Source organism: Sinocyclocheilus anshuiensis, unplaced genomic scaffold (genome assembly GCF_001515605.1).
Source record: "Sinocyclocheilus anshuiensis isolate Anshui unplaced genomic scaffold, SAMN03320099.WGS_v1.1 scaffold1493, whole genome shotgun sequence".
NCBI classification, from domain to species: domain Eukaryota; kingdom Metazoa; phylum Chordata; class Actinopteri; order Cypriniformes; family Cyprinidae; genus Sinocyclocheilus; species Sinocyclocheilus anshuiensis.
The window spans coordinates 548,835-554,587 of NW_015547727.1; the positions used below are offsets into that span (position 1 = coordinate 548,835).

Here is a 5,753-nt window from a genome sequence, read left to right on the forward strand (position 1 = left end):
TATGTTGTTTATTAGTACTTATAAAGCACAAATGCATGACTATATTCTAGATCTCTTAACCCATACTCAATACCTAAACATAACAACTACAACAACTACCTTAATTTGCACTTATTGATAGTAAGTAAGAGTTTATTGAGGGGAAATTCTTAGTTAATAGGTTATGTGTTCCCTAATCTAAAGTATTACCTGATCTGTTCCAAATCATTGTTGAAATATAAACCGTGGCTATCATAACTTTTCATGACAGACTTATTCAGACATACAATAAATGAGACATCAACAAGTAAGAATTTAATGAACATGTAATACAGTGCATATATTTATCAAAATGTGCCTCACTAGATATATTTCTTTCTAAGTTAGTTGACTAATGACTAATAATATGCAGTTTCATTTCAAAATAAAATTGACAGAGCTCTGACTTTGTTTCAAAAGTAACAAAGTTCATTGTGATTATCGGATGGCAGATGCGCTAAAAATAACGTTTAGTGAATAAACAGAATGGATTAAAAGAACGATTCTAGGGATTTAAGAGCTGATGTCGGCTCGGCTCATCAAAATTAATACGGATTAAAATGGATAGTGTCATCCCAGCTCTAATATACTATATATTCTACATTGTAAAAGTCTGTCATTGGCCCCAACTACAAAATCTTCCATTTTTAAACTGGAAACCAAAACTTGCATTCAAGTTGAAAAAAAAAAAAAAATCCATCCACAACACAACACAACACAACACAACAAAAACCATCCAATTCAGATTACTTGGCGTCAGCAAACATGGCAGCACATGCAAAGTTCAAACCAACAAAATGCTCTCACTGACCAGCTGACTGGATATTGCTGGGCTGTCTTAAAATACCCCAGCCCCCCTTTAACGCCCCGGCCCGCAGTGTCAGTACACCCAAACACTCACTAGAAACAGACCAACAATAGCTGCACTGTGACTAGACAACACAACACCCACTGAGACAGATCTCCCAACAGCAGGAGGATACTCGTAAAGCTTGGACTTACTGCTGACAGGTCATAGGACAGAGTGAAATTATAAATGACCCATTAGGTTTGACAGCTACAGGGAAAAAAAAAAATTGAAATGTAAAGGATATGAATAATCTGAACAGCTTTAAAGGTAAAATGACAGCAGGTCTCTGCAAACTGGTGTACATGTTACACACTCCCTCTCACACACATTTACTGTAATGAGGCCAGTAAGAATTGTGTTAATGATTGTTTTGTTTGCCTGTAAATAGAATGCTTAAATATAGTTTACTAGTATGTTGAATCTGGGTTTAGTTTTTTCTGAGGGAAATACCAATGCTTGAAAAGCAGCAAAAGAATATGAGAAAAAAAAAAAAAAAGGGAGTCACAAGGAAAGAGTTCTAGCTGACATCAGCAGCAACAGTTCCTAAATTTTGAATGGCATAACAAAAAAATGGTAAAATCATTTAAAATTCTAGTCTAGAACACATGTGCCAGATTCTTAGAACGTACTCTTTCATGTTGGTTGCAATTGGTTTTTTGAAAAACTCTGTAAGGAATGTTTCAGTTTAATGACTCCACAAATGCAATGTGGTGTAACCATCAAGTAAAACGGTGTAATACGTATTTTTATTTTTTGTTACACCTTGAATACATGTAAGTGAACATATCTCATCATTTTCACTTTTTAAGTAACATCTTTACAAATATCATGAATTATTAATGGAGTCAAACTATTTTATACGTCATTTTACAACTTGAACCAAGCTTGTTGTGTCATAAAAAGATACAATTATCTGACAATTTAAAGTTTGAGTCTCCATGACAATTTAAATGTTATGCTTGTTTTTTTTCCTGCATGTTAGTTGCACCACATGACGACTTGGCAGACAAAAAGCCGTATGTTCATTTTTTTTTCTCTAAATGGACTTTAATTCAGCAATTAAAACATGTTCATCTTCATCATATATTTAAATGAATAGGTGTATTCATATAATTGCATGTATGAATAGCAATTCTATTTTACGTTTAGGATAACATGGTGTGAGTTAAGTTTAATTAGTGTTCTCACCTTGAAATTGAGTCAATGACTTGTAAAGTGTGAGGTTCAGAGACAGACAGCCATGAATTATTAATGGAGTCAAACTATTTTATGTCATTTTACAACTTGAACCAAGCTTGTTGTGTCATAAAACGATACAATTATCTGACAATTTAAAGTTTGAGTCTCCATGACAATTTAAATGTTATGCTTGTTTTTTTTTGTTGTTTTTTTTCCTGCATGTTAGTTGCACCACATGACGACTTGGCAGACAAAAAGCCGTATGTTCATTTTTTTTTCTCTAAATGGACTTTAATTCAGCAATTAAAACATGTTCATCTTCATCATATATTTAAATGAATAGGTGTATTCATATAATTGCATGTATGAATAGCAATTCTATTTTACGTTTAGGATAACATGGTGTGAGTTAAGTTTAATTAGTGTTCTCACCTTGAAATTGAGTCAATGACTTGTAAAGTGTGAGGTTCAGAGACAGACAGCCTGGGATATAAAATTCAAGCCATTGACATCTATAAAGAGAAACCAAATGAAGTAACACATTAATGAGTAACATTTACTGCTTTTGCAGTAAAAAGCACCTTCTCTCTTTTTACGCCAGAAGCAAAGGCAGTGTGCTGATCTGGGCATTACTCTGATCACATCTTCCTCTTTGTGCAAATCAACTACGCAATTCAAAGTTAACACAATGGCCTAGCAACCTCAAACCTCCCGTGTGCCAGATCAGATCACTCTTCTAAAACTTCCTCTTTAAAACAGGAACACTTGTGTTCACCAAAACCTAGCGTGCAGCAGAAAAGCAAAACCAGCACGAGCACATAAACGCCTCACAATTACTACAGAACTGAAATTATTCAGTATACACAAGCATCGTATCAGGACTCTATACAGCTAAGATTACATATATAGCCATTTAAAATGTAGTATCAGGATTACATAAAGTTCACACATAATAAAGTATTCGCATATTACAGAGTATTAGGAGTTTCACACGGAGCTGAACGAGTTAAAAGGCGAAAAGTAGTGACACTAAAGCGTTTACAACTCTGCAAACTCTAAAGAGATATATTAATGAGAGTGAAGGTAAAAGATAGATAGAGGTTGTTTAATTTCTACTCTCTTAATTCAGCCGAAAGGACGTCGTTAAACGCACCTCGAATGAACCGAAGAGAAGCGCTCGCAAACCGCAGCCGCAGAAATGTCCAAAACTCCGAACTGAGCGCAATAATCCTCCCCGAACAATTTAAGAGATGAGGAAGAGACTTTATAAGCAAATCACCCGCTTTTAATGTAATGGCTGAACTTGGACGAGCTCCACACAGCTTCGGCGTTTGGGATTAACTTCGGCGACCGTTCGTTTGTTTGCTCGCGAGCTAGAGTCGTTAGCAGGAGCGCGAGCAGCACGTCGACTACTTCAAAACACGAGAACGCGCACGTCGGACGGTTGACGCAGTCGTTGAGTTCTGAACAGAAATTAAATGAATATAAATACATTTGTGAATTCTGTTAAAATAAGTAAAAAATATATATATATTAAACTTCCTCTAGGAGGAACTTGGCGGCTCAGAAACACACTTCTCTCTCTCTCTCTCTTGTATACTAATGTATGAACACTAAAACGTATAATGCATTACAAATATCAACAGCATACCTACTTAATTCCAGGTTAATCTCAGCCGACTGTGATTGGTCCATCCTGACTAGCGCGGAGAAACATAACCGGTATCACATGATCTACAATCTTTCACATAAACAGCGATACTGAAAACTTTTATATCAGTTGAATTTTAAACATCGTGCCTTACCAACTTTGCCAGTCTTAAACGCATTCACATTTGACACATAGTAAAAAATATAATAACGAACTCAGAAAAAATAAATAAATCAGTTTTATTTTCTGCATATGCTGTCATCATTTATATTTTTCTCTCATATCTTTAATTTCCATCTTGATTAGCCTTATGACATCCCTAATAGTTCTTGAACCACATAAAGTGATAAAACGCATTGGCGAGAAGACAAAAGCACAAATATCAGTAGGATAAGTATTAGCAATGAATTTGACTATCTTTATTTTCATCTTCTGTGTGTGTGTGGGTGTGTAAATAACAACTTGTAACTATTAAAGTTGAAATATATATTAATATAGGCAACTATGAATGTTGCATATATTAGAAATGACCCATCAGAAGCAACGTCCATCCCAGAACTCGTTGCACAGACAGTACATGTTCTCTGATCTGAGAAAGAGAATTTAGATCAGATAGAATTCTAAGGCAGAAGACGGCGACCTCTGCTGAAATAAAACAAATTATGTGCATGGGATTGCGCATGAACTAAATGAAAACCCCAAGATTGCATAATAAATTGACTGTGGAGAACCTTGTTTTGTTACCTTTGCTCCAGTGACAGATGATCTTTTATCAAGCACTCAAGTTCATAATCACAGTAGAGTTCAGTATGTAAAGCAGTGAAACAACTGACTATCAATTCGATTCTAGCATTAATAGCCCATATATATATATAGTGTTGGGGAACGTTACTTTTAAAAGTAATGCATTACAATATTGCGTTACTCCATAAAAAAAGTAACTAATTACGTTACTTAGTTACTTTTTATGTACAGTAATGCGTTACGTTACTTTTTAAATCTGGACAGGGCTTGCTTGTTTGTTTATAAAATAAAAAAGTTCTATTTTTGGCGAATATAAAAGCCTTTTCACACCAAAAGTGAAATGAATAAGCCTCAGGCTGAAGGGAAAGTAAATTTACGTCTGTACAGTAGAATGCATAACTCGCGTTACTTGTAATGCGTTACCCCCAACACTGTGTGTGTGTATATATATATATATATATATATTAAAGCAAACCTGTTTCCTCGTTCACTTCCAACTAAAGCTTGTAGGAGACTCAAAGTCGCTACAGATTTAAATAAAAGTTTCATTCTTTCACACCACAGGCATGTTGCTCCAGTGTCAAAGCGTATCTATTTAGGTGCATTACTTTCACTGCAGGCCTACATGTAAAAGAAAAACATATCCAACGGTGGATCTTGCAAAAGACTTCCAGGTCATATTTCACCCCAAAACCCAATGGGCAAAAAATGTACTTTGCAGAACTCAATTTGCATCGAGACATTATTTTCATGAAAACTCAAAACACTCCAATATTGCTATTAATGTGAGGGAAAAAATTGAATGAAAAATCCTGATATGATTTCAAATGTAAATATTTACACATTCAGGCAGTATTTTGACAGATCCACAAAATGGATAAACATACTGTTGAAGTCGATGACTAATGTCAACTGCTCTGTTACCAACATTCTTCAAATACCTTCTTTTGTGTTCAACTGAAGAAAGAAACTCACACAGGTTTGGAACACGCAGAGAGCGACTATAAATGGTAACAATCTTCATTTTTTGGTGAATCACCCCCTAAACTGTCCCTAACGCTGTCTCCTTGCATGTAGATCATAACACCCCAAAGCCAGGGTCTCCTCTTCAAATCTTTTATTCTTTACATATGCAAAACAATCACTCATCACGTGTCTCCTATGTTGAGAATAAAGACTTCCCGTGTTAACCCAACAGAAATAAGACTTCGTGTCTTGCAATGACAAGTTCTGTTACCTTGTTCTTGAAGCTTGCGACACAACTCCGGCGTGAAACCAACTGCCAGGTCGAATTTTTGCAATTTTTTTTTA

The 5,753-nt window shown here is 35.3% G+C and overlaps 1 protein-coding gene across 4 annotated transcripts in view; it reads right to left on the reverse strand.

Moving 5' to 3' along the window:
• The window catches only part of rffl (ring finger and FYVE-like domain containing E3 ubiquitin protein ligase), a 21,865-nt gene extending 18,382 nt beyond the window's left edge, over positions 1-3,483 (reverse strand). For 2 of the 4 annotated variants that reach the window (XM_016507200.1, XM_016507199.1), the window contains exons 1-2: positions 3,201-3,483; positions 2,480-2,559 (exon numbers count right to left, since the gene is read on the reverse strand). The gene's annotated coding sequence lies outside the window, so the exon portion shown is untranslated. The remainder of the gene's footprint in view (positions 1-2,479; positions 2,560-3,200) is intronic. The other 2 variants (XM_016507198.1, XM_016507197.1) reach the window with 1 other exon arrangement.
• Positions 3,484-5,753: the final 2,270 nt, after the last annotated feature.